Consider the following 20,767-nt stretch of genomic DNA (forward strand, 5'->3'; position numbering starts at 1 on the left):
GAAAGATTAGATATATTGGTCAGATGAGCATACTAGTAGCATATGGTTTTTAACCTGTTAAATGAGAGTTCTGCATTTTGGAAGAAGAAAAAAGGTGAAGGGATATTTACTGAATGGCAGGGCACTTAGTAGTTTGGAGGAATAGAGGTATCTTGGATTATCTTCACATCCCTGAAGTCAACAGAGCACATGAATAGGATAGTTCAGAAAGCATGTGGGACGCTGGCTTTCATCAGTTGTGGTACAGAATATATGAGCAAGGAGGTAATGTTGGAGTTGTACATAGTGTTGGTCAGGCCACAACTGGAGTACTGTGTGCAGTTCTGGTCACCTCCTTACAAGAAGGATGTGATAGCACTGGAGCAGGTACAGAGGGGGTACACCAGGATATCACTTGGGATGGAGAAATTGAGCTTAAAGGAGAGACTAGATAGACTTGGATTGTTTCCTTTAGAGCAGAGAAGACTGAGGGGGGACATAATTGATGTACACAAGATTATGAAGGATGTAGACAGGATGAGTAGAGAGTAGCTGTTCTCCTTGGTTGAGGGATCAAACACAAAAGGACATAGGTGTTGGGTAAGGAGCAGGAGATTCAGACAGAATTTGGGAAAGTTTTCACTCAGCAGGTGTTGGGAATCTGTAACACACTGTCTGGGAAGGTAGTGGAGGTAGTCAAGCAGGAGACTGGAAGAACACAGCAAGCCAGGCAGCATCAGGAGTGGAGAAGTCAACATTACAGGTGCAACCCTTCTTCAGGACCTTCTCCAGCATTTGCAGGTGTTTTGTCTCTGGGAAGCTGGTGGCAGGCCAGAAACCTTACAACCATTAAAAATATTTGGATGAGCACTTCAAATATTATAATGTTCAAGGATATGGGCCAAGTGTAGGGAATTTGAATAAATACACTTTTAGCGGTAGTTCTGTCATTGCAAACTCATGAGCTGAAGAGCCATGTCTGCGCTGCATGAATTTATAAATCTAAAATGCTGGAGAAACTCAGCAGATCCTGCAACGTCTGTGGGAGAGAAACAGAGTTTTTGTTTGGAATCCAGCATGACTCTTCTTTCAACACTGAAAGGTGTTGCAAAATAATTTTTTATTTATGTTTTTGACAGAAGCAGATGAGAAACAAGAGGGCAGGTAGTGTAGACACACAGTACACAAAAAAAAAATCAAATAAATTGTCCTTATAGAGAAAGAAGAAAAGAGAGCTAAAAAGTGTGTAATTTAAGGATTGAAAGAGAAGGTCATGGACAGCAGCTAGGAAACAGCACCACCTGCACATTCCCTTCCAAGCTGCACACCGTCCTTTCTTGGGACAATATTGCCATTCCTTTGGGATCACAAAGTAAAAGTCCTGGAACTCCCTAACACCAGTGTGAGTGGACCTATCCACTCCCTCATCTCCGAATCCCCTCACAAGCTATGACAATTTAGAAGGCAGCTCATCACCTCCTGCTCAAGGGCAATTGGAGTTGGCAATACTGCTGAATTAGCCAGTGACATCCATACCTTATGCCTAAGTATATATATATATATTAAAAAACTCTTATGCAGGTGACACCTCAAGTGTGTAGTTTGAGTTCAACTACATTGAACAAGCACTTCTACACATCCAAAGAAGAAAACAATGATGGACTCGTTGGACTATTTTCAGTGCTCATTATGAATGTCTCCTTCTCACACTCACTGGCAAGTTTTAGGATTACGGTAAATCTGTAGAGCCAAAACCCGTGTTTTATTTTAACTCATAATTAGTCTATTCCAAAGAGTCTGCTTGCAAGCAGTCTAACACATTGCAGTTCAGTGCAGAGGCCATCAAACATACTTGTGCTTTTCTCTGGAATGCCACCCTCCATCCAGAGCCAAGCAGAAATTCTCATTCTCGTGCATTCACTTTGTGTTGAAAAATTGAATAAAACCTTGTCTTTTCATGAAGATGATGACTCCTTATGGGAAACAGATTACATACCTCAACCACACACAAGTGACAAGTCTGCATGTGAAATGGATAATAAATGTTAAAATGCTAATTTATTCTCTATCTGTGTGTATGCATTTGGTGAAGGGAATGTTGTAACTGTGCCCAATATCTCCCAATGTGTTTGTTTTTCAGAACAAAATACTCATTGGCAATCAGAAGCGGAAACATTGATCAATAATTTTTCTTTCCTCACCTAAGGTTTTCATGCTGAGGACAACTATAGGCGCTCTAGAGTCATACAGCAAGGAAACAGACCATTGGGTCCAACTTATCTGTGCCAACTAGATGTCCAATCTGGTCTACTCCATTTTCCAGCATTTGGCCTATATCCCTCTAGAGCTTTCCTATTCTTATACCCATCCAGATGCCCTTTAAATTTTGGAACTGTACTTGTCTCCACCACATCGTCTGGTAACTCGTTCCATACATGAACCACCCTCATCTCATTTCCAAAGCGTTGCCTTCAACCTGAGATATGCCCTGAGTCCTAATCTCTCCTGCTTCTGGAAACATCATCCCCATGTCTCTTCTATCCAGGCCACTCCATATTCTGTAAGTTTCAAGAGATCCTCCCGCATTCTTCTAAGCTCCATTGAGTATAGACCCAGAATACTCAACCGTTCTTCAATATTATAAGTCCATCATCCCTGAGATCTTTCCTGTAAACCTCCTCTAATGCCAACATATCCTTCCTTAGATATGGGGACCAAAACTGCTCACAATATTCCAAATGTAGTCTGACCAGAGTCTTATACAGTTTCAACAGTACATCTCTGCTCTTGTACTCTCGTCCTCTTGAAATGAATGTTAACATTCCATTTGCCTTCCTAACTACCAACTTAAATCGATGTTAACTTTAGAGAATCCTAAGACAGTCCCTTTGGACTTCAAATTTCTGAAACCTTTCTTCATATCCAAAAAATGCCTCTTCTTAGCAAAGTTCATAACGTCACATTTACCGAAATTGAATTCCATCTGCCACTTCTTTGCCCACTCTCTTAGCCTGTCCAAGTCCTTTTGTGGCCTTTTTGCTTCCTCAACAGTAGTTATCACCCCACTATTTTTGTATCAACTGCAAACTTACTAACAATGCCCCCAGTTCCTTCATCCAGATCATTAATGTATAAGATGAATACTTATGTCCTAACATGACCTCTGCAAAACTCCACTAGTTACTGGCTATTGTCCTGAAAAGGACTTCTTATTTCCCACACTCTACCTTCTGTGAGTCACCCAACATTCTATCCATGCTAACATCCTGTCCATAATACCAATGGTTTCTTACTTTAGTTACTAATCTCCTATGTCGCACCTTGTCAAAGACCTTCTCCAAATCCAAATAGATCATGCCCACATTTGCTTAACTTCTCATTACCTCCTCAAGTAATTCTAACAGAATTTTTAGGCTTGATATGCTTCTGGTGAAGCCATTCTGAGTCAGCCTATTTCACCATGCGCTTCCATATACTTCACAATCTCATGATTAGTCACAGGCTCTAAGTTCTTACCAACAACTGAGGTTAGTCTAACCAGCCTATAATTCCCTGTTTTCTGCCTCCCTCCCTTTTTAAACAGGGGTGTTAAATTAGCCATTTCCAGTTCTCTGGGACTCTCCCTTACTCCAGTGAATCCTTACAAGTTCATAACTTCATAAGATATACGAGCAGAATTAGGCTATTCAGCTCATCAAGTCTGCTCCATGATTTGCTAATGGCTGATATGCTCCTCACCCCCATCTTCTCCCCATATCCCTTCAACCCCACCACCAATTAAACATCTGTCCAACCCCTCAAATTTACTCACTGTCCCAACATTCATCGCACTTTGGGGTGGTGAATTCCACAGATTCACAACCCTTTTGAAGAAGTAGTTTCTCCACAACTCTGTTTTAAGTTTACTACGCTTTATCCCACATCCTAGGATGCCCCACAAGAGGAAGCATCCGCTTCACTTCTATTTTATCTATACTTTTTATCATCTTGAATACTTCAATTTCATCTCCCTTCATTCTTCTAAATTTCAAAGAGTATAGGCCTAAACTGTTCAATCTCTTTTTATACAGCAAAACCCTCTTCTCTGGGATCAATCTAGTGAACCTCCTCTGAACTGCCTCTAATGTCACTACATCTTTCTTCAGATAAGGGGACCAAAACTGTGCATAATACTACAGGTGCGGTCTCACCACTGCTTTGTATATTGCAACAATACATACTTACCTTTATATTCTGTTCTTTTAGCTATGAAAGTCAACATTCCATTTGTTTTCTTTGTTATCTGCTGTGTCTGTATGCAAGTTTTCTGTGATTCATGAATGAGGACACCCAGATCCCTCTGGATCATAGCTCCCCGAAGTCTTTCCCCATTAAGATAATAGGTTGTCTTCCCATTTTTCCAGACAAAATGCATGACCTCACATTTATCCTCATTGAACTCCATCTGCCACATTTTGGTCTACTCTCCTAACCTATCTCTATCCATTTGTAAGGTTATGTCATCATTGCAATTTACGTCCAACCTATTTTTATGTCATCTACCAATTTGGCTGTAGAGTCTTCTATTCCAGTATCCAAGTCGTTAATGTAGATTGTAAATAACTGGGGGCCAAGGATTGAGCCCTGTGGCACCCACTAGTTACTTCTTGCCATCCAGAAACAAAAAAACATATTTATCACAATTTTCTATCTTCTATCCATCAGCCAGTCACCTATCTAAGGTAATAAATTACCTATATGATCCAAAATTGTGAATTAACCTTTTGTGTGGCACCTTATCAAACTCCTTCTGGAAGTCCAGATATATTATTTCTGCAGGATCCCCATTATCCATTTTGCTGGTTGCAACTTCAAAGAACTTTAGCAAATTAGTAAAACATGATTTGCTATTCATAAAAACCATGCTAACTCTAATAAATGTGGTATGGAGGTGCCAACATTGAACTGAGGTGGACAAAGTTAGAAACGACACAACACCAGGTTATATTCTTATTGATTTATTTGAAAGTATGAGCTTTCAGAGCACTGCTCCTTCATCAGGTAACTAGTGGGGCAGAATCATTAGATACAGAATTTATAGCAAAAGGTCACAGTGTCATGCAACTGATATGATATATTGAACACACTTAGATTGCTGTTAAGTCTTTAATCTTTTAGAATGGGTTGAAGGAATCATATCATTAACCTGCAAATCCCAGAACTTCTTTCAAGTCATATTCCTGAGATAAATTAAGGTAACATATCAGCTTAGGCGATGCATTGAAGGTATGAGGTTAGAATCTGTCTGTATTCCAATCTTGAGTCAGAATGGTTCTGTTTCCAAAGTAGGAATTTGTAAATTGTCACCTGGATTGACTGCCTGCAGATTGTGTGCTTTTTAAACAAAATAGAATGTATCTGCAAATACAATTATGCAAATGCGAATTCATCCTATAGACCTATATGTATGTGTGTGTGCATGTGAGGGAGAGAGAAAGAGAGAAGATGTGTGTGTGTGTGTGTGTGTGCGTGTTTAGTAAGATGTTGCTTGAGTGTGAAGGATTATAAGCATGTGAGTGGGTGTGTGCATGGGTGAGAGTGTGTGGGATGTATGTGTGTGTCTGAGAGAGGGACTGTGAATGTGTGAGCATGTAAGAATGTGTGTATATGTGTGTTTGTGTGTGAGTGAGCGTGTGTAGTGTACTGTCATCTGTAGTGTGATATGAACCTAAGGTCCCATTTAAGACCACCCTCATAGGTACCGAACTTGGCTATCAGCCTCTGCTCAGCTACTTTTCGCTACTCTCCATGCGCCTTCACTTGTTGCCTTTAAACAACTGCCAAACCTTAAACAGATCATTGTTCGCAGCAAACTGCCCAGCCTTCAGAGCAACTCCGACCACAACATCGTACAACCCCATCATGGCAACTGCTGCAAGATGTCTCAGAATGTCGACATGGATACCACCATTACACATGTGGATACCACCAACCGTGTATGCGGTAGGTGACATGTCAACTCAGACAATGCATTAAAGGTGCAAGGTTACAGTTTGTCTGTATTCCAATCTTGAATCAGAATGGTTCTGTTTCCAAAGTAGGAATGTATAAAATGTCATATGGATTGACTGCCTGGAGATAGTGTGCTTTTTGAAGAAAGTAGAATGTATCTACAAATACAATTCTGCAAATGCAAATTCATCCTGTAGTGATGTGCATGCATGTGAGCGAGAGAGAGAGTGTTGGTGTGTGGGAGAGAGTCTGAGTGTGTGCATGTGAGTGCGTGTGCGAGAGTGCATGTGTGTCTGCTTGGTAGAGTGTGCGCATGCATGTGATGGAGTATAAGCCCGTGAGAGGGTGTGCACATGAGTGTGTGGGGTATATACGTGTGTGTCTGAGAGACAGCATGTGTATGAGAGAGGGTCTGCGTGAGTGTGTGAGCATGTTTTTGTGTGTTTTTGTGTGAGTGTCTGTGAGACTGTATGGTGCATTGGGTTAACTGTAGTGTGACATGAACCCAAAGTCTGGGTTAAAGCCACCCTCAGGGGCATTGAACTTGAACTCAACCTCTGCTTGGCCACTCTGCATTGTTGTACATCCCAAAGTCTGCCTTGTAGGACGGTCACCCAAAGATTCAAGACTGAATGTCCCTGACAGCTGACATATTTCCCAGTCTGAGAGGGAACATCCCTGTCTGGCAATCGTTGTGTGGTGTCCATTCATTTGTTGTCATAGCATCTGCTCGGTCTCAGCAATGTACCATGCCTGCAGCTATAAGATAGACAACATAGGCTGAACAGATCCGTTCTTCCCCAGTACTAGTGCCAATATCCCGTGAGTTTGAGCCCATTTCTCCCAAACCAGTCTTGAGGCTACGCATTTACCTGTTTAATCATATTAATCCTGTGCCAATTAGCTTGTGATTCAGGTAATAATCCATGGATTATTACCTTTTTGGTTCTGCTTTTTAGTTTAGCTCCTAGCTGATCACACTCCCTTAGCAGAACCTCTGCCCTGCTTTTTTGTGTCATTGGCACTTACATGGACCACAACCACTGAATCATTAACCTCCCCCTCCAAGTTCCTCTGCAGCCCAGATGAGATATCCCAACTCGAGCACCATGTAGGCAACACAACCTTCGTTACTCTTGATCCTGGTCACAGAGAACAGTGTCCCCAAATTGTCCCCAGGTATAACTACATTTCTCTTCTCACCCCCAACTTGAATGGCTCCCTGCACCATAGTGCTGCAGTCAGTCAGCTCATCCTCCCTGCACATCCACACACTGAGCAAGACTCTTGAATCTGTTGGACAAGGGTCCTGCAAGTCTACCTCCTGGAATCCTCTACCTGCCTCACTCACAGTCACATACTCCTGTGCCTGACCACTGACCAAATTCAAGTTACTTAATCTAAGGGATGTGACTGTCTCCTGAAGCACAGCGTCCAGGTAACTTTCCCCCCACCCCCGATGTGTCACAACGTCTGAAGCTCAGAATCCAGCTCATCAACTCTGAGCCGGAGTTCCTTGAGTAACCAACATTTACTACAGATGTGGCCACCGGAAACCACAATGGACTCCACCAACTCCCACATCATGCAGAAGCAACACAGCACCTGACTCTCCATCCTTATTTTATTTAACTAGTTAAGAATTTGTTTTTCTTTAACTTTTTAAGTGTTTTTATATCCGCTATTATCTCAATCTGAAGTCATGTTATAACCACTAATTTAATAAAGATTCAATTAAACATACCGTCAATGTCTTCACAATCTCATCAGCTATCTTCTTCAGAATCTTGAGGTGTAGTCCATCTGGTCTGGGTGATTTATCCATCATCAGACCTTTCAGCTTTGCCAGTATCTTCTCCTTGGTGATGACTACTCACCTCTGCCCTTGACACTCTTAAAGTTGGTGTCTTAAAGCTGGTTTCTTCCATCATGAAGACAAAAGCAAAGTACCTATTCAGGTCCTCGACCACTTTGTTCCCCATTATCTTTCTCCAGCCTCAATTTCCAATGATTCAATGTCCATACTTCCTTCTCTCTTAGGTTTTATATATTGAAAAACTCTTGCAATCTCCTTTGACGTTGCAAGTTAGTACACTTTATATTTTAACTTCTTCTTTACTGCTGCTTTAGTTGTCCTCTGCTGGTTTTTAAAGGCCTCCCAGTCTCTGGTTTTCCATTTGCCTTCAGCGCATTGTATGTTTTTTGTTTTGATTTTATGCTGTCCCTGATTTTCCTTGTCATCCATGGTTGCTTCCTCCTTCTTCTTCCTTGGGATGAATTTCTGCTGTGCCTCCTGAATGATCCCCAGAAACTCCTGCTATTGCTGCACCACCAAAATCCCTGCCAGGATCCCCTTCCAATCAACTCTGGCCTGCCCCTCCCTTGAATCTTTGTCCTTAACTTTACTGTATCTGATTCCAGCTTCAAACTGCAGGGTGAATTCTATCATGGATATAGGTTTGCTCGCTGAGCTGGAAGGTTCATTTTCAGATGTTTTGTCATCATACTAGGTAACCTCTTCAGTGAGCCTCCAGATGAAGCACTGGTGGTGTAGCTTGCTTTCTATTTATATATTTGGGCTCTCTTGGATTGGTGATGTCATTTCCTGTGGTGACACCATTTCCCACGGTGATGTCATTGCCTGTTATTTTTCTCAGGGGATGGTAAATGGGAGTCAAGTCAATGGGTTTGCCGATAGAGTTTCGATTGGAATACCATGTTTCTAGGAATTCTCATGCGTGTCTCTGTTTGGCTTGTCCTAGGATGGTGTTGTCCCAGTCGAAATGGTGTCCTTCCTCATCCGTATGTAAAGATAGTAGTGAGAGTGGGTCATGTCTTTTTGTAGCTAGTTGATGCTCATGTATCCTGGTGGCTAGTTTTCTGCCTGTTTATTACAGTTCTTGCAAGGTCTTTCAAATTCATAGTTGCTGCTTTAGTGTGTTGGTGGGTTTGTGGGCTACCATGATGCCAAGGGGTCTGAGTGGTCTGGTAGTCATTTCCGAGATATCTTTAATGTAGGGGAGAATGGCTAGGGTTTCTGGATGTGTTTTGTCTGCTTGTTTGGGTTTGTTGCTGAGAAATCTGCATACCGTGTTCATTCAGTACCCAATTCTATCATGTTATACACTATCCCCTAATCAAGTCTGCTTCATTATAAATCACCAAATTTTGGGTCAACCTACAACATGTGAACTGCAGCAGTTTAAGAAGGCAGCTCATCACCACCTTTGCAAGGGGAACTAGGGTTGGGCAATAAATGCTGGACAGCCAATGAAGCCTGTGTCCCACAAGTGAATATAAAAAATTCAGATTTTTTCATGAGAGTTGGAAACTGAGGGGGAGACCTCATAAAAGTATATAAAATTATGAACGGAATGGATAGGGTGAATAGTCAGAGTCTTTTCCTCAATGTCGAAATGTCAAATACGAGGGGGCATACATTTAAGGTGAGGAGTGAGGAAGTTTACAAAATTAGGAAAGGCATGGATAGAATGGATAGTCAAAAGTCTTTTTCCCATGGTAGAAAGGTCAATGACTCGAGGACATAAGTTTAAGGTAAAAGGGAAATTTAAAGGAGATGCGTGAGGCAACAGACAATAGGTGCAGGACTAGGCCATTCAGCCCTTCGAGCCTGCACCACCATTCAATATGATCATGGCTGATCATCCTTAATCAGTATCCTGTTCCTGCCTTATCTCCATAACCCTTGATTCCACTATCCTTGAGAGCTCTATCCAACTCTTTCTTAAATGAATCCAGAGACTGGGCCTCCACTGCCCTCTGGGGAAGAGCATTCCATACAGCCACCAATCTCTGGGTGAAGAAGTTTCTCCTCATCTCTGTCCAAAATGGTCTACCCTGTGTTTTTAAGATGTGACCTCTGGTTCGGCACTCGCCCATCAACGGAAACATGTTTCCTGCCTCCAGAGTGTCCAATCCTTTAATAATCTTATATGTCTCAATCAGATCCCCTCAGTCTTCTAAACTCAAGGGTATACAAGCCCAGTCGCTCTAGTCTTCCAGCATAAGGTAGTCCCGCCATTCCAAGAATTGACCTCGTGAACCTACGCTGCACTCTCTCAATAGCCAGAATGTCTTTCCTCAAATTTGGAGACCAGAACTGTACACAGTACTCCAGGTGCTGTCTCACCAGGGCTCTGTACAGCTGCAGAAGAACCTCTTTGCTTCTATACTCAATCCCTCTTGTTATGAAGGCCAGCATGCTATTAGCCTTCTTTACTACCTGCTGTACCTGCATGCTTACCTTCATTGACTGGTGTACAAGAACACCCAGATCTCTCTGTACTGCCCCTTTACCTAAATTGATTCCATTGAGGTAGTAATCTGCCTTCCTGTTCTTGCCACCAAAGTGGATAACCATATATTTATCCACATTAAACTGCATCTGATCACTCACCTAACCTGTCCAGGTCAAGGAGAACTAGTCATTTGGATACAGAACTGGCTCAAAGGTAGAAGACAGAGGGTGGTGGTAGAGGGTTGTTTTTCAGACTGGAGGCCTGTGACCAAAAGAGTGCCACAAGAATCGGTGGTGCGTCCACTACTTTTTGTCGTGATTTGGATTTGAGCATGAGAGTTCTATTTAGTAAGTTTGTAGTTGACACCAAAATTGGAGGTGTAGTGGACAGCAAAGAAGGTTACCTCCAGATTACAATAGGATCTTGATCAGATGGGCCAATAGGCTGAGGAGTGGCAGATGGAATCTATTTTAGATAAATGTGAGGTGCTGCATTTTGGGAAAGCAAATCTTAGCAGAACTTATACACTTAGCAGAACTTATACACTGGTAAGGTCCTAGGGAGTGTTACTGAACAAGGACACCTTGGAGTGCAGGCTCATAGATCCTTGGAAGTTGGTAGATAGAGTAGTGAAGAAGGTGTTTGACATGCTTTCCTTTATTGGTCAGAGTATTGAGTACAGGAGTTGGGAGGTCGTGTTGTGGCTGTGCAGGACATTGGTTCGGCCACTGTTGGCATATTGCGTGGAATTCTGGTCTCCTTCCTATCGGAAAGATGTTGTGAAACTTGAATGGGTTCAGAAAAGATTTACAAGGATATTGCCAGGGTTGGAGGATTTGAGCTATGAGGAGAGGTTGAATAGGCTGGGGCTGTTTTCCCTGGAGTATCGGAGGATGAGGGGTGACCTTATAGAGGTTGATAAAATCATGAGGGGCATGGATAGGATAAATAGACAAAGTATTTTCCCTGAAGTGGGGGAGTCCAGAACTAGAGGGCATAGGTTTAGGGTGAGAGGGGAAAGATATAAAAGTGACTTAAGGGGCAACTTTTTCACGCAGAGTGTGGTATGTGTATGGAATGAGTTGCCAGAGAAAGTGGTGGAGGCTAGTACAATCGCAACATTTGAAAGGCATCTGGATGGGTATATGAATAGGAAGGATTTGGAGGGATATGGGCCTGGTGCTGGCAAACGGGACTAGATTAGGTTGAGATATCTGGTCAGCATGGATGAGTTGGACCGAAGTGTCTGTTTCCGTGCTGTACGTCTCTATGACTCTATGACTTGCAACAATGTTTCAATTCCTCTTCGGCCACCGCAGAGGTGCTGGAGGACTGGAGGTTAATCAATGTGGTGCTATTATTCAGGAAGGGAGCAAGGGATAATCCAGGAAACCACAGGCCAGTTAGTCTAACATTGGTGATGGGGAAACTATTGGAAGCAATTCTGAGGGACAGCATGAATCTGCAGGGATGAATCAAGAACAGTCAGCATGGTTTTGTTAAGGGGAGGTCATAGCTGACCAACTTGATTGAATGGTTTGAACAGGTAACCAGGTGCATATATCATATGTATATATTCTACTTGGACATCAGCAATATCTTTGAAAAGGTCCCACATGGGAGACTGATAGCAAAGGTAAAAGCCCATGGGATCCAGGAAAATTTTGCAAATTGGCTCCACAATAGGTTGAATGGCAGGAAGCAGAGGATGATGGTTGAGAAGTGTTTTTTGAACTCTAGGTCTGTGTTGAATGGACTCTCACAGGTGTCAGTGTTTGGGCCCTTGCTGGTTATGGTTTTTTACAAGTGGTTTAGACTTGAATGTAGGAGGTTGATCAGTAAGTTCTCAGCTGATATAAAAATTAGTGGAGTGGTAAATATTGAGGAGTATAGCCTTATACTACGTGAAGATACAGATAAGCTGGTCAGATGAATCGTTAAGTGCCAAATGGAATTAAATCCATTTAATTGTGATAAATGTGAGTGATGCACTGAAGAAGGTGCAAAGGAGATTTACCAGGATGTTGCTTGTGTTGAAGAATTTCAGTTAAGAAGAGAGCTTCGATAGACATGCCAAAGAGCAGAGGATGTAGACTGGGGTGGATAAGGTCAGAATTCACAATACACCAGGTTATAGTCGAACAGGTTTATTTGAAATCGTAAGGTTTCAGAGTGCTGTCCCTTCATCAGGTAAGTGAGATAGTGCAGAGGAGTTTGAGGTGGGATGAGATTGAGGTGTATAAAATTATCGGGGTACTAACAGGAAGAAACATTTTTCCTTGATTAGGGATCAGTAAGAGGCAGAAGTATTAGAAGAGTTGTGAAGAAAATCTTTTCACCTAGAGAATGGTTAAAGTATGGAACTCATTACCTCTAAGGATAGAGGCAGAAACCCTAAAAGAAACATAATTAAGAAACTTTAGATGTGCACTTGTGACGCCAAGATATTGGTTCAAGTTCTGGAAAATGTATTCAGAATAGTTTGGTGGTTGTTTCTGACAGGTGTGGATGTGATGGGCCAAAGAGCCTTTTCAATGTTATGCATCTCTTTGACTCTGTGGCTCTATCTCTGACTATCCTGAGACATGTTCCACTGTAGTAGACTCATTAGGAACAATTTGCAACTGTCCTTTTGCAATTGTCTTTTCACTCACTTATTTTACTGGTCCAAATGTCTGATTCCTCCAACTTCCATGTGAATTTATAAATGAAAAGTTAATGTACTGTTTCTGTGAGACATAATCTGTGATTTGCAGTCCTGCTATGGCCCTCAATTGTTATGATATTGATGGAGATCAGTAATGTGGTTATTTATTTTTAGATTATGATTTGGAGATGCCGGTGTTGGACTGAGGTGTACAAAGTTAAAATCAGACAACATCAGGTTATATCCAACAGGTTTAATTGGAAGCACACTATTTTTCGGAGCATCGCTCCTTCATCAAATGGTAGTGGAGGACTCAATCCTAACACACAGAATTTATAGCAAAAATTTACAGTGTGAAATTATACATTGAAAAATTGATTGTCTGTTAAGCCTTTCATCTGTTAGAATACCGTGATAGTTTCACTTCTTTCATGTGTAAATCACAAAACCTTATTTTAAAATGTTGCATTCTCAGTTTAGCTGTTAACAATGGCGATAGCCAGACAATATGTTGAAGGTGTTGGCCCCCTCTGTCTATGCCATGATTGATTCTAATCTAAAAAGTGAGATAACGGAGTTTTACATGAATTCATACAGTTTTTGAGCAAAGTACAATGTAACCCTGCAAGTACAAATTCAGCCCACAAAATATGTGTATGCATGTGGGTCTTTGTCTGTGTTTGTGTCTGTCTGGGTTGGGGGTTGTGAGTGTGAGAAAGTGTATGTGTATGTGTAGTGAGTGCAGAGGGGGTGCATGTGTGAGTGTGGGAGTGTGTGTGTCTGTAAGGGTGTGTGTACGCATCTGTGTATATGTGTGTCCGTGTGCATGTGTGTATAGGAGTGCCTGTGTGTGTGTGAGAGTGTGTTGTGTGTAGGAGTACCTGTGTGTGTGTGTATAGTGCAATGGTGGTCACCTGTAATGTAACATGAACCCAAGATCCCGTTGAGGCCCTCCCTATGGGTATCAACTTAGCTATCAGCCTCTGCTCGGCCACTTTTCTCTGCTGCCTGTCCCAAAGTCCGCCTTGGAGGATGGTCACCCGAAGGTCCGAGGTCGAATGTCCTGGACCACTGAAATGTTTCCCAACTGGGAGGGGACCCTCCTGTCTGTTGATTGTTGTGCGGTGCCCATCGTTGTAGCCTTTGCTTGGTTTCCCCAATGTACCATGCCTCAGGGCATTCTTGCCTGCAACGTATAAGATAGACAATGTTGGCTGAGTCACATGAGTACCTGCCATGTACAAGGGTTTTTTGAGGTTGGAATCCTAAAACTTAGGTATGCTCTAAAAGAATCAAACCACAAGGTTTACACTTTAAATTTTCAAAAACTTCAAAATCAAAAATGATAATTTAAATAATGATTCTTTATCTTAAATATTAAGTTACAGTAAAATAATAAAAAGTGGAATGAGCATAGATACTTCTTATTTAAACCCATTTTAAAAAATTCAACTGTCCTTTTACATCTCTGTGACCTACACACCAAATAACCACTTGATTTGAGGACGGTTTCATAGATTTGTGCAAGAGATTGAGAATTTTTGGTCCTTCGCCTACTTTCTTTAATCTCATTCCTCTGATCCACAGTCGTTGAGTCCTTACTTTTCTGAGGCATTGTCCTTGTCTTTGTGAAACTTTCATCAGAACTCTCCTGGTTCGAATATTTTTTAATCCTGATTCGTGCATCTTCTGAACTTCCAACTCTCTGTTAGGAGTCTTAGAGTTGACGAGAGGAAGAATCTGCTGGCAAGTAATGCTCGTATCCCTTTAGCAAAATTCTTCTAAAACTAAAAGCCCAAATGGATTGAGATCAAATACACATCCAAAATCTTTTAACCCTTACACTTAATGTCTTGTTCATTTCTGTTGTTTATCTTGAGAGACAGCTTGGCCACATGATCAGTTACTGGCAGAAATGAGCTTTACCAGGAATCTTTCAGAGGAACCATGTTCTTAAGGAGCCATCATGCTTCATGCTTTATCTTTTGCTATTTGAGGAGCACTTAGATGTGGCAATTTCATAGAAGTTCTAATTTTTTATAATCAGAGAGACACTGTGCAGAACTTGCATTTTGTGTTGGACAGAAGTATCAAACATCAAGCTTCAAAAGCATTATGATCCTATACTGTGTGATAAACAGATAGAAATTTTCTGAGAAATGTCCAATCAGTGGACAGAGACTTGGCTCGTTCATCCAGTTATGGTCAGTGTGTGGGCTATCAAAACTGGAGGGCCAATAGGAGACCCTGTAGCTCAAAAGAAGCTGAAATTCACTTGTGGCAAAAGGGAGAGAGAGAGAAAGATTGCCTCCATCTTGAAGTACCCTCTGTCCATGTGTTAAACCTTTTAAATGCACAGCAGACCATGGAACATTGAGGAGGGGAAATTGACTCCACAGGGCTGCAGGGCAGATAGGGTGGCAAAGTCTGCCTGGAATTCTGGCTCCTGCCTTTGATTCTGGGAGACTGCCTCCACAAAACTGATCATGTCTGCAACATCTCACGAGCTTGACTGTAAAATTCTAGGCGACTTCAGACAAGTAGACTTAAATGAGTTATTAATTCTCTGAAATTGACGACATTGTTTCTGAGAGAATAGACCTGCTGATCGCTCTGCCAACCTCTGAGAACTTGGCTTGTGGGGGTGATGGTGCAGTGTGATGCTAGGAAACTTGTATGCCGGCACGTAGTGTGGACTTTTGCCCTGAGAGGTTGATACCTCTTAAATTTCATTTCAAAATTCTGTTAGTTGACAAATTAAAAAGTCCTAGTTTAGCCATCTGTCTATTTAGTAAGTAATTGCTTTGTAGAAAAAAGCATAACTATTGCTAAAAGGAGGCTGAAGTTTGACTTTGCATCATCTCTTCGCAACCTACATTATGCTCATTAGTAGAATATTAATTTATTAATTTAAGTGCTTAATTCATCAGATTCCAATGAAAAAATAAATTGACACTATTCTGAGCTTCCATTCATATCATATCTGCTCGGATTCTAAAGTTGTATGGACCTAGATTTTATTTCCCGTCTAGCTGCTGAAGCAGTTACAGTTAAAAATTGAACTTAGCAATCAATTCAATGTCTTCAGATGATCCAGTTTGGCTGTGATGCCACCAGCAATGGATCGCTCATGGCAGGAGTTCAATATATGGTCAATACTGTGACTTGGATGGCTGCAGTCACAGTTCTGCATATTTTACTTCTGGAGTGAATAGTTATATCTTCCCAGACCAACCTCTAGCTGGTTGAGTGTTGTGGAGATTTTCAATTAAATACTGACCACTCATGTCAGCTACCATGTAGAGCCAGGAGAGGCTTCATCAAGAGATGCCTTCAGTTTTGGGGTATGGGCTTTGTTCCAGTGAGAGCCATGAAATTTCAGGTGTGTGTAATTTTTTAAGGTCCTTTGTCAGTGTGTACTTTATTAGGTATCAGCTGACGTTCTTTGAGGAGGAGACAGATAATGTGACATTTGTTTGACTGCGTTTCCCAAGAAGATCACAACAAAATAGTGAATTGCAAAATAAAATTATAACAGGAATCAATGGAATAGGTTCAATGCAACTAAAAGTTTGACATCTAGAGCATATAGAACAATCTAAAATAAACTAAAATTCACTGAGGGAGTTTTTATAAAATGTAAAGGTTTTTCAGTGGAGAAATGGAGCAACTTTTTTTTAATATTAAGAAAAGCAGAAAATGTCTGACACTGACCCTTAATATAAAGCTGAGATTGGTGGAACACAAGTTACTGCACTGCACAATACTGTGGACACATGTCCAGCATGGAGGTTGATGCACATGCACATTGCAGATCTGGGAATACAGCGCAGCACATCATCAATGCGTCAATATGTCAAGTCATTGTTTTTTAGGGCTTTTAAAAGTTTTGAACAGTTTGTTTTATTTTTATGGTAATTGTGCCATTGGATTTTGCCTAGCCAAACCCACTGAGAGGCACCATGAAATATGATTAAGGTACGCTGAATGAAAAGCACAAGGAGGTAAATTTGCAAATAATAAATATAATAATGGCAGGATTTTACTGTGCTTTGTTGTTAGGTAGATGTGAATGCGTGTTGGCTGTTGTGCATGAGATTAATTTTAATCTTGACCTTGGTTTTGATGTTCTGGAGCTTTGTCATTAGGCAAAGTATTGCCAAAGGTGATACTCGGATTTTACTTTGTTAGTTTGATTTGCTTTCAACCATCTGTGCTGACTATGTTTTTTTTCCCAAATGACAATTAACTTCCTCCTGGATTTGATCTTGAAGATTCCCTACTGACTGCCCTTAGTTACCAGATTGATCTCAGAACCAGTTTTTGCATAAGATGTAGGATTTTTTACACTTCGAAGGATGATTGATATATTGAGATCAAAATCTATTATTTTCACCTTTAGTTACTTTGAGTTCTTAAAATATGTTCCATCCAGACCAGGTGATTTTAAGAGAACTAATCTCATGAAAATTTATGAATGTGTTTATTTTAATGTTATTTGGTTTTTCTACTCCTTCACTATGACAATGGTAACCAACTCATTTGTAGACAATGCCCTCTTTTCTCTAAGTGCTTCCTTTTGAACCTTTCTCCAGCTACCATCCCTTTGGCTATCTTTTCTGTCTTGTGTCGGGCTTGTGTGTTCTAATAACCATGTCAGCAATGCTGTTGAGAGCTCTTTGCATCTGTTAGAGCCATCATGTTCACAAGGACAGTGGAGGTGGCAGAGAAAGCATGGTCCCAATGGCATAACAGGGCAAGGAAGATTGTACGTCTGATCAGCTACCAAGGTGGAAGAATGCTATGCTACCAAGTGATCTTTGTCACCATGGTTTGATTCTTCAACAGAACCTGACAACCAAACTGTCAAAATTGTGTGGCCGACTCGGCAAGATGGCAGCGATTCTGTAGAACTGCTGTGGACAGCTCTGCCTAACAGCCAAGGCATATTGGTGTTTTTTGCCATCGCTGGCCAACTTATGTGGTGGAATTAAAACCTTAAGGTTTAAAACCTTACAGAACACACTTGTTAATATTTGGGAGTGTGAAGGATGCCAAAGGGAAAAGGAGCAAGCAAGCTACAGCAAACTCCCCTGCAGCACCAGGCAGACCAAAGACTGCAGCAGCCTCTCCTGAACCCCCCGGGGACCTGACAGACTCACAGGAATTGGCTGCGTCGATGGAAAGACTTACCATGAAAGTTGCGGCTGCGATTGAGGAAATCCATGGGGAGATTTGTGCCCAGGTTCGACCTATCACATCCATGCTGCAGAAGCATGAGCAGGAGATCCAGGGCCTCGGGGAGATGCTGGATTAGGTGGAGGGTCAAACTAAGGTCTCGGAAGCTGCGATGGAGTCCTCATCCAGCCAGATCCAGGCGCTGGAACGAGATGTGTGAGCCTTGCGGAACCATATCGACAAACTCGAAAATCGAGGTTGGAGGATAAATCTCCGAATTGCCCGACTCCCTGAAGGTGAGGAAGGCGAGCAGCCAGTCAGCTTCTTTGAAAGCTGGCTGCCAAAGTTTTCGGGCCTTCACATCAAGTCCAGCAGGCTTCAGATTGAAAGGGCTTATCGGGTTACAGTGCACAGGTCAGGACCAGTGCAGCGGCCCTGCTCGGTCCTAGTGCACTTCCATTCATATAAAGACAAGCAAAAAGTCATAGAAGCTTCCAGATCCCTGGGACACTGCTGTACAAGGGATCAAAATCATGTTTTCCAGGATTTTTCAGCAGCTGTAATTTGAAAGAGGAAGACCTTCGATGAAGTTTAAAAAGAGGCTGAGGAACCTGGGCATCCAGTACTCTGAGATACCCTGCAGTGCTTTGTTTCAGCCACCGAGGACTCAGTTTATACATTTGACTCGGCGGATAAGGCTCAAACATTTGTGGACACTTTAAAATAGACGGATTGGCTGAAGAATATGGTTAATGTTTGTTCTCTTTTTTATGTTTCCCCATGTTTTCCCTTCCTTTTTTTTATTCCTTTCTTTCTCCCTAATAATTTCCTTTTTGGAAAGGGCGGGGGGAAAGACCTTGGAATAAGTTGTTCCTTTTTTTTAATAACTGGATTTTCTGATGGGAAATTTTGTGGAAGTTCTTTGTTGTCTCTCTCCCTTTTTGTTCGGCTTCTCTTTTAGTCACAAGTAGGGGTCACATGAAGCCAAGGATGGGTGAAGTGCTCATCCTGACTTTGTCTTTTTTTCTGTTGATTTAAGGATCATCTCCTTGTTTTTTTTCTGGCCTAACGCTGGGGCACAGTCCAGGTTTGAAGGAGCTGTGAAGGAGGGGATGGGTAGGATGAATGCCCCCTATGGGCAGGGGGAAGAGTCTTCCATTCAAGGTTCTATAGTTGGTTTTCTTTGTAGTTTTTTTGGTAGTAATAGTTGTTTATAGTTATGATAGAGTCGTTTTTGTATATATAGTTTTTCAATTCTGAGTGTTTATTTACTTATGCTTGGCACTTTATAAGCAGGGTTCTCCCTCCAAGGGGTTCAAGGGTGTCTGAAAGGGGATATGGCTAAGTGTCTTATTAAATGGTGCACATGAAACATTAAGGGAAGTCATTCGCCTGTTAAAAGGACAAAAGTGCTTTCTAGCCTTAAGAGGGAAGGGGTTGATATCGCTTTGTTGCAGGAAACCCATCTTGATGATGGGGAGCACCTGAAATTATGACAGGGAGGTTATGACCAGGTATTCTTTTTATCCTTTACTACTAAAAGTAGGGGAGTGGCAGTACTTCTCCAGAAAAATCTTCTGTTCACATTATTACAGCAGGTGAAAGATGAGCGGGGATGGTTTGTGATACTTAAAGCCCTGATACATGGGGAGGAATATGACATTTTAAACATCTACTGTCCTCCGTTGCATCCCCTCAAATTTTTGATTAGTGCTTTCTCTAAGTTGAGTGCTTTTGGCACACGGCACATTATTATGGGGGGGAGGGGATTTTAATCGTCTTTTGGATCTAACAGTAGACAGGATGCGTTGTGGGCCCCCAACTATTTCTTCACAGGCCAAGCAGGTGAGGAGTTGGGACTGGTGGATATTTGGAGATGTCTTCACCCTACCGCCAGGGACTTCACCGTTTTTTCAAACCCACATAAATGTCACACGAGGATTGACCTCTTTCTGGCTCCCTCTGCTCTTCTGGATTCGATTATGAGCTGTAAAATTGGAAATATATCAAACAGCAGCATATTTGGAGGTTAAGGCTGAGAGTGAAGGGCTGGGTTTGTGGCACTGGCGTTTGGACCCTTTTCTCCTTAAGGATTCCAAATTTGTGAAATACCTTTTGAAGGAGTATCAGGAATTCTTGACTATCAACTCAGGCACTGCTAGTAGTCCATCCATGCTATGGGAGACTGCTAAGACCTTTGCTAGGGGATTAGTTATTTCCTATTTGGCTAGCCGTAAACAACAGAAGGAGGAACAGCAACCTCTACTTGAGACGCGGTTGAAAGCCATGGAGACAGCACATTTTGCGCGGCCCTCGGTGACTAAGCTACAGTGGATCACGACCCTCTGGGCTGCCTTGAATTCAGTACCGACACAAAATGCAAAGAAAGAACTTGCTTTTGCTAGACAGAGGCTGTTCCAATATGGGGATAGGCCAGGGAAGTATTTAACATACCTGACTAGGCAAAAGCGTGCTCCCCAGTCCATTGCTGCAATCAGAGACAGCGCCGGGGTCCTTACATACGATGCTAAAAAAATTAATGAGGCTTTTCGGAGCTTTTACTCTGAATTGTATCGGTCTGAAGGTTGCGAAGACAGGAGGGCTAAAATGGAGACCTTTTTTAAGAACCTGGACCTCCCAGGGGTAACCTTGGAACAGGCCTCTCTCCTTCATGCCCCCTTGATAGTTCAGGAAATACAGGAAGCAGCTAGGC

At 41.9% G+C, this 20,767-nt stretch overlaps 1 protein-coding gene and 1 long non-coding RNA gene across 4 annotated transcripts in view; one reads left to right on the plus strand and one right to left on the minus strand.

The window, feature by feature from the left end:
* The window catches only part of zfpm2a (zinc finger protein, FOG family member 2a), a 937,618-nt gene that overhangs the window by 143,182 nt on the left and 773,669 nt on the right, over nt 1-20,767 (plus strand). The gene's annotated exons all lie outside the window — the stretch shown is intronic.
* On the minus strand, nt 13,115-18,421 carry LOC140476749 (uncharacterized). Its single transcript, XR_011960588.1, has 2 exons — nt 18,070-18,421; nt 13,115-14,062 (listed from the first exon to the last, which is right to left on the minus strand). It is a non-coding gene; the product is annotated as an uncharacterized lncRNA (long non-coding RNA).

This window comes from Chiloscyllium punctatum, chromosome 5, assembly GCF_047496795.1.
Source record: "Chiloscyllium punctatum isolate Juve2018m chromosome 5, sChiPun1.3, whole genome shotgun sequence".
Taxonomy (NCBI): Eukaryota; Metazoa; Chordata; class Chondrichthyes; order Orectolobiformes; family Hemiscylliidae; genus Chiloscyllium; species Chiloscyllium punctatum.